At 41.4% G+C, this 12,356-nt stretch overlaps 1 long non-coding RNA gene across 1 annotated transcript in view; it reads left to right on the top strand.

Moving 5' to 3' along the window:
• LOC109615632 overlaps nucleotides 1-8,865 on the top strand; it is a 21,542-nt gene extending 12,677 nt beyond the window's left edge. The window contains exons 2-3 of the long non-coding RNA XR_002196630.3: nucleotides 2,151-2,243; nucleotides 8,507-8,865. This is a non-coding gene — a long non-coding RNA (uncharacterized LOC109615632). The remainder of the gene's footprint in view (nucleotides 1-2,150; nucleotides 2,244-8,506) is intronic.
• The last annotated feature ends 3,491 nt before the right edge of the window (nucleotides 8,866-12,356 follow it).

Genomic DNA, 12,356 nt, shown 5'->3' on the forward strand with positions numbered 1-12,356 from the left:
TAATGAAAGTGTCTAATGAAAGTGAAGTTTCTAAAGTTAAAGTAAATGTTTTGTCTTTGTACACTCTCTGGTTCGGAAACCAGGTCTTGTGGCACTTTGGGAAGGGATTGTAGGGTGAATACAGCCTACTGCAGATTCTATGATGAGTTCCATACCTGTACATAAAGTCTGGCATGACTAAAAGATAAGAGAATGAAGGGTTATTTGGAATTAATGACAGTTTAATTTTGTGTATTTTCTAGGAACTTGTTGGTTGTATTAAATAAAATATATTTCATCCATTCATCTTCTTCCACTTATCCGGGGCCGGGTCGCGGCAAGCAGTCTAAGCAGCGATGCCCAGACTTCCCTCTCCCTAGACACTTCCTCCAGCTCTTCCGGGGGGACACCAAGGCGTTCCCAGGTCAGCCAGGAGACATAGTCCCTCCAGCGTGTCCTAGGTCTTCCCCGGGCTCTCCTCCCGGTGGGACAGGCCCGGAACACCTTCCCAGGAAGGCAGATTTCAGTTTTTCCTTAATAGGCTTTTGTTTTTCACTTTCCTCCGGAAAATAATTTCCCTCAATAAATACTTATTAAAACAATATTTCTCTAGCACTTTGGTATTTTAGTGTAATATGAATATCAAACGGCACATACAAATATCAAACTGCACATACAACATTCAACATCACGTGTGATTCTTTAAACATCAAAACAACAAAATATAAAAATTACTAGAAAAATGTAAACAAAAGAAAGAATACATAAATACCAGGTTTATGTCTCATAATCTTAAATCCTTTGGATTTTTGCTACAGTTTATGTGTAAAGATCCAAACTATAAAAAAATAATTCGGGTAAACTTGCACATTTGGAGAAAAAAAAAACTGTCTATTAGCACTTTATCAAATGCAAAAAAAAATATTATATAGCATTTTCACCTGTTGAAAAAAATAATTTGTCTTCTGTTTTTAGCTATAATTAAAAAACCTATATAAGGAAAATATATGTTCTGCCAAAAGAATAGTAAGATCTGCTGTACAGTAAAAATAGTTTTGTTGAATACTCATAGTATTCAGATATTTAAAAGTATTTGGCTGTCTTCACCACTTTTGGGAAGTTCCTAATTAAGACTTAAATTACCAGGTAAAAGAAGTTTGTAACTAATCAGTGTCCTAAATTGATTATTTTTCACTTTCCTTTTTATTGTATTATCCACTGGTTCATTATGAACTCCCTGTACCTGGTAATGTAGGTCTTAATTACAAACAAGGACTTTTACTTTGTACTTTTTACACCTGTGATAATATTTAAAGTCCCATAATAAGAGCTAAGCCCCTAATATTTGTGTGAACTCTTCATAGTTGGAGTCTGTGTCTGTTGCTGATTATATAGTATACTGTCAAAGCATTTATGCAGTTTAATGTGTCCATAATGGAATACTTTTTCTTTTCACTCTAATGCATTCCAATAGTGCTTTGCATTTTGTAGTTGACATGTATACTGTTTCAAATGTTTTTTTAATCTAATTTCATTACCTTGAATGTTGAATCTTTATTTTGAAGGCAAAACTAGGAAGAGCTGGGAATCCATTGTTGCTAATTCTTATTGTGGCTGGCACCACAGTCCTATTTGTGGTAATTATTTCTGTGGCATTTTATTTAAATAGTATTTTTATCATTTACAGTTGGGAGAACAAGTTTTTGATACACTGCCGATTTTGTAGGTTTTCCTACTTACAAAGTATGTAGAAGTCTGTAATTTTTATCATAGGTACTCTTCAACTGTGAGTGACGGAATCTAAAACAAATAAACATGCCGTTTTCCAGTTTTTGAGCTGGCCCAAGAAATGTCATCAGTTTAGCACTGAGAACGTTATTAGTCGAGTGACATTTTAAAATTCCATAAAAATAAAAAAAATACATGACATCATTTGTGAATAGGATCTAGCTGATTTTGTTAGGCTCTGGTAACCTACTTGGAAATGTTGAAACTGGGAAATGTTATTTTTTTGGGAGAAATACATGCCCATTTTGAATGTGATGCTAGTAACACATTTCAGAAAAGTGAGTGTCTTCTGGGTATGTTTGCTGGGCGTAGATGGTGGTGATTAACATAAGTCTAACTATAGGTATCGCTCCTATATCTCTCTCCCCTTTCTCTCCCCATAGTCATGATGACAATCCCGGACAGAAGGATTAAGAAGAGGAGGAGATGTAGAAGGAGAAGACCGATGAGGAGGGAGAAAAAGAGAAGAGGGACAGGTACTTCTGAAGAGGAACATCTAAATTGTGTTTCTGTCCTTGTGGGGGACACTAATATTTCCTACAAAACCTAAGCCTATATCTAGCTATAATCTTAAACCTTATCCTCATTAATTTTACATCAAGTGGTTCGTTTGAGCCGGATCCTGCCGGAACAAGATCCAGCACCTCTCAGATTTCCCTCAGGTTGTCCAGGCACCTACTTTTCACAGATCCGGTCTGCTGCGCATGACTTGTCTTTTTCCATCTCTGTGTTCACTTTGCACTGTAAACATTCTACTAAAAGCTTTCAGAGTTCAGACAGTTGTTCCTGCAGCCTCTTATAGCCTCAGCACCGCCTGACAAGTTTGTGAAAGTTTTAGCTTTTTGTTTTCTGCTGTTTGTGCTGCCAATGTGTTGTAGCCTATTGGCATCGAGTTGCCAACCGGATTCATGTCTGTCGTGTGCCCAAAAGTTTTCCGGGATTTTTCAAATTAAGCACTGCTCAAACCCTAACCTAAACCTCAATAACTTTTAAGCTGATAATTAACAGGGCCACATATACGATTTTGACTCTACTACTAGCATAAATACAAGCTAAAATGACCAATAGACATTTGCAGTTAATGTTTTAAGTTTATATTTCAAGTATTATTGTTCTACAATAAAATACAATAGAGCCGCTCCGTCTATTCGTTTGCATTGACTTGTAATCCCCTTATACTCGCTTTAGACACTCCCAGTCATATTCTTCTCACGCTAAACCACCCTGGACTAACTAAGACTATTTCATTCTGAAACGGTAAGGGAAGAAGTGGAGGAGGCAAGTCATGTTATTGTTTAAATTTAGTCCTGAAAGCATTAAAGGCAGGATTCTACACGGTGCCCCCTTAATGTGTAGTGGCATTTGTAAGCTTTGATACTATTTGCCACTTGAATGCATGAATGAAAGAATGGAAAGTGTTCTTGATGTGCTAATATCTTATTCTGCAGTCATAAACTACATTTGGATGATGTTCCCATTTAATGAAAACATATATTGACAGATGCAAGGCTGTTATATTACAGTGGTGATGATGAAGGTGGTGATGATGGTGATGAGTAATCCTGTCTGTTGATAGCTGTAAAAAGACTATGCATTTCCGATTGCAATGCAGCTTTGCGATTGTGATACGAACCTACATTCATGAATTTGGACAATGTTAATAACACTAATGACAGACTGGGACAGAGCTGAATAATGGATGGTTTGACTGGATGACTCTGTGCCTTCTGGAACATCTCTTCATAAGTGAACTTTGAGTAAAATATGAATTTTTGACAAACTATCCCTTTAAAGCCAGTCTGAAGAAGAAATTTTGTTTCCTGTGAAGGCACTGCAGAGGAACAAACTCGACTTAATAGCGTTCACACAAAACTACATCACACAGGGAGAGAGTGAAGGGGTTGGGTAGATGGATTGAAAATAAACCTGGGAGAAAAAAAACATCAGACAGTCCAAACAACCTCATTAACATTTTCAAAACCTTTACCTGGAAAGAAGAATGAGGTTGATACTAAACTGGGCAAAGGGAAGAGCCAATCAGGATGTGGATTTAATCTTAGTGCTTCCTTTCTGGGAGATGAATTTGGTTAAAAACATCAATGCAGTCTTCTGAAATACTTCCACCCAAAACTTATAGAAATTATAGACACACTTTACACCGATCAGCCATAACATTATGACCACCTGCCTAATATTGTGTAGGTCCCCCTTTTGCCGCCAAAACAGGCCTGACCCATAGAAGCATGGACTCCACTAGACCTCTGAAGGTGTGCTGTGGTGTCTGGCACCAAGATGTTAATAGAAGATCCTTTAAGTCCTGTAAGTTGCTAGGTGGGGCCTCCATGGATCAGACTTGTTTGTCCAACACATACCACAGATGCTTGATTGGATTGAGATTTGGGGAACTTGGAGGCCAAGTCAACACCTTGAACTCCTTGTTGTGTTCCTCAAACCATTCCTGAACCATTTTTGCTTTGTGGCAGGGTGCATTATCCTGCTGAAAGAGGCCAATTCCATCAGGCAATACCGTTGTCATGAACGAGTGCACATGGTCTGCAACAATGCTTAGGTAGGTGGTACGTGTCAAAGTAACATCCACATGAATGGCAGGACCCAAGGGTTCCTAGCAGAACATTGCTCAAAGCATCATACTGCCTCCGGCGGCTTGCCTTCTTCCCATGGTGCATCCTGGTGCCATGTGTTCTCCAGGTAAGCAATGCACATACACCTGGCCATCCACGTGATGTAAAAGGAAATGATGCTTTGATGCTCACGTGCCCATTGTAGGCGCTTTCGGCAGATCAGGGTCAGTATGGGCACCCTGACTGGTCTGTGGCTACGCAGCCTCATACGCAACAAACTGCGATAAAACTGTTCTCGCACCTTTCTGTCAGTACCAGCATTAACTTTTTCAGTAATTTGAGCTCCAGTAGCTTGTCTGTTGGATCGGATCACATGGGCCAGCCTTTGCTCCCCACGTGCATCAGTGAGCCAATGACCTTGTCGCTGATTCACCGCTTTTCCTTCCGTGGACCACTTTTGATAGGTACTGCAGATCGACAACACCCCCACAAGGGCTGCAGTTTTGGAGGTGCTCTGACCCAGCCGTCTAGCCATCACAATTTAACCCTTGTCAAAGTGGCTCAGATCCTTACAGTTGCCCATTTTTCCTGCTTCTAACATTTAAACTTTGAGGACAGAATGTTCACTTGCTGCCTAATATATCCCACCCACTGACAGGTGCCATGATAACGAGACTATCAGTGTTATTCACTTCACCTGTCAGTGGTCATAATGTTACAGCTGATTGGTATAATATCCTGATTTTGATCAGAACATGAAGTTGATTGATTTAACTGAGAAATCATCAGTTGACATGTTGATGACAAATCTAATTAATGGAAACCTACTCCCTGAAGCACTTCTCTGGATAACCTCCCGACCAGCGGTAGCCAGTCAGATCCCTTGTGAGTACATCAGCAAGGTTCCATATCATGTGTCCATACCAGGGTTATTCAGTACCTGATGAGTGAATGATAGTGGAGGTATCACAACTCTGACTGAGATATATGTTCACCTCAAACGGATTCAGACAAAACTGAAAACCAAGAAGTATGATGGGGAAAGAAAACATGTGGACATCATAAAAGAAAACAAAGATGTCCTTCTCAAACTGGTGCAACTCAAATTCCATCAGCAGGTAAAAGGCAATCTCATATTTTATAGGAAAGACCTGGATGAGTGTGGCATTGATGTCAGTGAAGATTCACTGCACTCTGTGTTTTAGAAAATCCTTAAAGAAGAATGTGGGTTGTATCGAAATAATATGTACTGCTTTGTTCACCTAAGCATCCAGGAGTTCCTCGCTGCTCTATACGTGTTCCACTGCTGTGTGATCAAGAACATTAAATGTCCTGGAATCTTTCATTGAAAATGTTTCTTCAGGGCTGCCCTTTCATGAGATGCTAAAGATGATAGTGGATAAAGCCTAGGAGAGTGAGAATGGACACCTGGATCTGTTCCTCCGCTTCTTGGTTGGCATCACACTGGAGACCAACCAGAGCCTTTTACAAGGCCTACTGCTACAGACAGAGATCAGCTCAGAGGACTGTTGAGGAAATAAATAGCTCAGGGAGCCAAATGTAGAGCAAGTCTCATCTGACAGGTACATCAATCTATAGTACTCATCTGCTTGACTTCGATGAAAGAGAATTCAGTACATGATGACATCCCATGTTTGGGAAGTTAGGAAACCAAACAGAACAACTGTCAGGAACAGACTTCTCAGCATTGGCCAACACACTGCTTATGTCAACGGGTGTGCTGGATGAGATTGACCTGAGGACATACAACTTGTCACCTGGGAGTACAAATCTGGTCCCAGCTGTAATTAAATGTAGAAACGCAACATGCATAATATCACAATGCCAAATTCACATAGACCACATGTACTATATGTTTCTACTTCTAGAGTAAAATACTTGAAATGACAAAAAAAGGCAAGGCACGGCAACACCCTCAAAAAGGCGCAGCTGACAAAGGGGAAACCTAAATAGACATCATAATTGCTAACTGAAAACAGGTGTGTGTGAAGGGTGTGCTGCTACCATCTGATCCAGCCGGCAATTAGATCACAAGCGAGGTAGAGAGCCAGAGAGAGAGAGAGCATGCCACGCCCTGCGGAGCAGCCATTAGAGTCCCCCTCCCCCCTTCAGCTATCAGGGAGGGATCACAGATGACCACTACCAGACCCAGCTCTGTTCCTCTGGACTGTATCCCACTCAGTCCACCAGGTACTGGACCCAGCCCCGCAGTAGCTGGGAGTCCAGAATTGCCTTGACCTTGTACGTCGGACCCCTAGCTCCACTGGAGGCGGAGTTGCCACTGCAGGACCAGATCCCCTCAGCGGACCTGAGGAGAGAGACATGGAAAGAGGGAGATGTTCGTGTATGGCGGAGTCAGGGCAGCAAACCACATTTCCTCAACCAATCCTTCACGGCTTGGATGTCGCTTGAACCCCCTACCCAGGGGCACAATGAAGGCTGGAAACTGAGGACCACCTGGAAGGGGGTGAGATCTGTGGAGGAATGGCGCAGGGAGTTCTGAGCATAGTCCGCCCAGCGGAGAAAACAGGCCCACTCACCTGGTCTGGAACCTCCCTAGTTCTTGGTTGGTGCGCTCCGCATGCCCGTCGCTCTGTGGGTGGTACCCGGACATGAGGCTGACCGTAACCCCCAGCCTGGACATGATGGCTTTCCATACTCAAGAAGTGAACTCCATACAAGTCCATACAGCCGGAAAACCTGCTAGAACCTCAGCGAACTGGAGGGCAGAGGGGAGGCCGGACAGTGGAATGAAGTGGACCATCTTGCGAAAACCACTCCACCACCAAAGCGAGTGGCATGGCAATGGTGCTGAATCCTGATGAACCAGCGGTAGAAGTTGGCAAACCCAATTAAGCTCTGCAGTTCTTTGATGGTCTTCGGTACTGTCCAGGACCTCACCGCCTCCACCTTCAGCTCCTCCATCCTGGACGCTCTTCGGAAGCAATCTGGTACCCCAGGAAGGAGATGGTGGACTGGTGGAAGGAGTACTTCTTGACCTTGACATATAGCTGGTGGTCGAGCAGATGTTGTTGAACAGCATGGATGTGGGCCACATGCTCCGGGTATGTCGGGGAGTACACCAGGATGTCGTCGATCTACACCACCGCAAACGTCCCCAACATATCCCGGAACACCTCGTTGAGAAAGGACTGGAACACTGCTGGTGCTCATAGTGGCCCGACGCCGTGCTGAAGGCTGTCTTCCACTCGTCTCCCTCCCAGATCTGCACCAGGTTGTAGGCACTCCAGAGGTCGAGTTTGGTGAAGAAGCACGCCCCCCTAGGCTGCTTGATTGCCGATGGGACAAGGGGCATCGAGTACCTATGTTTGATAGTGATATATGAGTGATATTGTCTTTGTCTCTACAGACTGGGAAACTTTACAATCTCTTAAAAGAATTGTGAATTACTGGCCTCTGCCCTCTAATCAGCAGACTCACCTCTGAGAGAACAGGACCTGTGGAATTATAAGCTGTCTGATAAATCCTGCTGAACTCTGCTGAACTCTTTGACTTCCCATCACTAACTATGCCCACCCTCTGCACTACTGGACTAGTCTGATAAGATATTTCAGTTCACGTGTCATTGCTGCTATTGCTGTATTTCATTTGCACATGCCGACTTGTACCTTAAACTTGCACCTTACAGAGGGTCCCTCCCAAGACTAGAACACACGTATAGACAACTCGGTAAGGACAAACTGCCACATGAGAGTATGTTCAGATGTATTAAAAAAAAAAATAGGGCCCTCCTGAGCCCTTCAGGGCATGTTTTTCCCTTTCCCTTTGTGTCTCTCCCTGCCTCTGGTTCCTTATGTGTGCATTTTGTTCGTTTTCTATGTTTGTCTGTCATTACATCTCCCCGAGTACCAGTCTTCTTGTTCCCGGCACTCCCTGAAGGCACCCCTGCACCAGAGCACCCGTAATCACCACTGATCCTGAGAACCTGCACCAGTCTACACACCTGGGGGGCTGATTGCCACTCTCCCTATAAATAGGAGAGGTCTACTTTCAGTCCCTGCCGCATTATTGTACAGCCATGTACTTATTACAGTGTTCTCTACCTAATTAAGCAAGCTATCTGAATTTCCCGAGTACCATGTTTTGTTATCTTCTGCTCACAGTGTTTTTTTCAGTTCGTTTCCAGACCCTTGTTCTGAGACCTGTCCTGCACCTTCCTCCCAACTACCTGGATCACCTATCTGTTATCGACCGTTATCGACCTTCGCCTGGACTGACTCCCCGCTCTGTTGACCGACCCTGCCTGACCCTCTGACCATTCTTGCCTCCCGGACTTCGTACCACTGCTACCCACTATCCACACTCCAACAATACACTCATACCAGTCTACGTTTTTCTTACGTATCTCCACTGTCATCTCAAACTACTACAATAAACATCATCATTGTCCTTTTTTACCCCTGTTGTCTATATCTGCTTTTGGATCCTTACCTCTGTCCTGAGTCCCAGGAGTCGTGACAGTACTAAAGGTCCATTCGTGTCTGCACGACAATACAGTATATTAACAGCAACTCCCATATGGAAAATAAATGTATTTTTAATATTTTTAATTACTTAAAAATCATACAATGTGATTTTCTGGATTTATTTTTTGGATTCTGTCACTCACTGTTGAAGAGTACTATGATAAAAAGAGTACCTATGTAGACCATCCCTGCACAACATTTCCACTTAAGCCAAATTAGCCCATATGGAAAATAAATATATTTTTGCAATGCAAAATGTATGTAAAATGTATGATGAAAACAGTGGGGAGAACAAGTATTTTATACACTGCCGATTTTGCAGGTTTTCCCACTTACAAAGCATGTAGAAGTCTGTAATTTTTATCATAGTGAGTGACGGAATCTAAAACAAAAATCCAGAAAATCACATTGTATGATTTAAAAAAATATTAATTGCATTTTATTGCATGACATACGTATTTGATCACCTAACAACCAGTAAGAATTCCGGCTCTCACAGACCTGTTAGTTTTTCTTTAAGAAGCTCTCCTGTTCTCCACTCATTACCTGTATTAACTGCACCTGTTTGAACTCGTTACCTGTATAAAAGACACCTGTCCACACACTCAATCAAACAGACGCCGACCTCTCCACAATGGCCAAGACCAGAGAGCTGTGTAAGGACATCAGAGATAAAATTGTAGACCTGCACAAGGCTGGGATGGGCTACAGGACAATAGGCAACCAGCTTGGTGAGAAGGCAACAACTGTTGGCGCAATTATTAGAAAATGATGCTGCTGCAAGCCATTATTGGATGCCTTCTCACCTGGGGAGTCAGTGTGGTGTTGTAGCAATTATTATATGCTTCATAATCCTTAAATAAATGTTAGTTATGAAAGACAAAACATTACATGATTTTCAGTAGCATTGCGGAACCTCTTTTGCAGATGGTGTACACGTTCAACAAAGGTGGTAAAGTAATAGATATTAACTGCTTTTTGGTAGTTAGCCATTAGTTATTAACCAAGGTGTTAACCAATGTATATAACTGCAGAAGATATAGATTGTGCTTATTGCAGTGTTTTAGTCCAATGTATTCCTTCCCCAATGTGCACAAAAAATCTATTTGTTTTGCCTATTGGAACATTTATTTTTAAAGTAAATTAAAATCCCCCTCACCTGTCATGTGACCCTACTTTTCCTCCAAGCCAGCAGTAATATTAGGCAGGTTCCAGACCACACGCTATGGAAACAGGGAAACGGCAATTAGCAAATGATCAACATTTGCTTGAAATTACAGTGCACACCAAACAAATGTAAAATGATTTCTCGAACAAGCTGAAATGTTCTGCGGATTCAGCTGATGTGGATGTTGACAGAAAAAATACTTTCCAGCACATCACTCCAAAAGAACAGATAATAGTACATGAAAATAAAAAGTATAATTAAAACTTTCCACAACCTCAGTCATATTATTTAAATGACTCATATGTCCAGACCAGAAATGATCAACCATCACAATCACTTAACAGAAATAAAAATAAATCAACAAGAACATAATTTAAAATGGTTGGTTTGGATATTCTGTGTTTCAATGGAGACCCAGGTGTTCCTCCAGGACACGAGGGTTACTCTACTTGACACAGGGTCACAGAACCAGCCACCCCAAACCCTGGGTAGAGGGGCTCAGTGAATGCAGTGTGGAAGAATGTGTACAAGTGGGTCATTTTGTCAGAATAGACCTCGTAGAAGGACAGCGTACTGGCCAACCAGTCCAGGAACTATCTGGAGGGTAGAGCAAAGGAGGGCAGGTGTGATTCTGTGGAGGACATACAGAGTGGTGACCGTCTATATCAAGTCGTCTAGTCCTGAAGGGGCTGACATTGAGGGGTTTTTCACTCGTCAAATGTGCTGCAGTGGATTTAAAGTACATAAAAACAAATAATATTTTCTCAAACTGTTCTAACTTGAGTTTCCCCAGTGTAGCTACTGTAGGGATCCTCCAGTACAGCAGAGAGCAGCTTCACTCCAGAGTCTCCTCTGTGATGGAAGCTCAGGTCCATTGGGGTCTCATGTATCAATCTTGCGTATGTTTCGAACAAAATTCTGGCATATGTGGAAATCTTACGATTTGCGTGCAATCAAAATTATTGGGATTTATCAAGCTGGCGTACACAACACATACGCATGCTTCCGTTGATAAATCAGACCCATACTATACTTCTGTGTACGTGAATGAGCTACGGTCTCCGCCCAAAGACGCCTACAATAACCCATATAAGGTATCCAAATTAAGTAGTGTCATGCTGGCAACATTAGAGATTCTGTAGCAACAATAAGACTTCCGGTTTTCGGATTTTACCTTATAAGTCAGAGGTAAAACGTTATTTCAATAATATTAAATTAATCTATTTTGCCACTTTGCTTAATGTATATTGTAAAAATGTATTGTAGGAAATATTCAGGAGAGTGGATAGAGTAATTATATGCAAAAAAATCAAGGGGCACTGTGTATTTGCAATTGTTGCTGGCATTTTACTCCGGTCACCTACACTATTGGCCACAATGTAACTCAATGGATATGAAATACTTATTTCATTGTACTGAAAAAACTGATCTACACGCCACAGTGAATGTATTGTAGGAAATGTTCAGGAGACTCTATAGAGTGACTATATGCAAAAAAATCAAGGAGCAATGTAAAATGCCAGCAACAATTGCAAATACACAGTACCCCTTGATTGTTTAATATATAATCATTCTATAGACTCTCCTGAACATTTCCTACAATACATTCACTGTGGCGTGTAGAATATTTTTCTGTATGAGTCAATATGTATTTCATATCCATTGAGTTACATTGTCGCCAATAGCGTGGTTGACCAGAGTAAAATGCCAGCAACTATTGCAAATACACCGTGCCCCTTGGTTGTTTAGCATATAACCACTGTATAGAGTCTCCTGAACATTTCCTACAATACATTCACTGCAGCATATAGATTATTTTTATTTTTTGTATAGGGCAATACATATTTCATATACAGTCATTTGCATTGTGGGCAATGGCATGGGTGGAGTAAAATGCCAGCAACAATTGCAAATACACAATGCCCCTTAATATTTGGCATATAGTCACTCTATAGATTCACCTGAACATTTCCTACAATACATTCACTGCAGCGTATAGAATATATTTTTTCTGTATGAGTCAATATGTATTTCATATCCATTGAGTGACATTTTGGGAAAAGAGGGTGTGGAAAATATTGTGTTGCTAGATGTAACAAACCATTCCCCATGATTAGACAGGTTTGTCTTATTCTACACACCCTCCTGAACATTTCCTACATTGTTTTCTGTGGAATATTCAATAGTTTGAGCTATGAGGCAATATGTTTTCCATATTCAGTCATTGGGATTGTCTGAATTCTGCCCTTGGAACGTTTTTTAATACCCACTTTTTATTGAAATTACTCTAAAATATGATCATATATGAATTGTTGTCAATGTTTTGAGAGG

This window comes from Esox lucius, chromosome 3 (genome assembly GCF_011004845.1).
Source record: "Esox lucius isolate fEsoLuc1 chromosome 3, fEsoLuc1.pri, whole genome shotgun sequence".
Taxonomy (NCBI): Eukaryota; Metazoa; Chordata; class Actinopteri; order Esociformes; family Esocidae; genus Esox; species Esox lucius.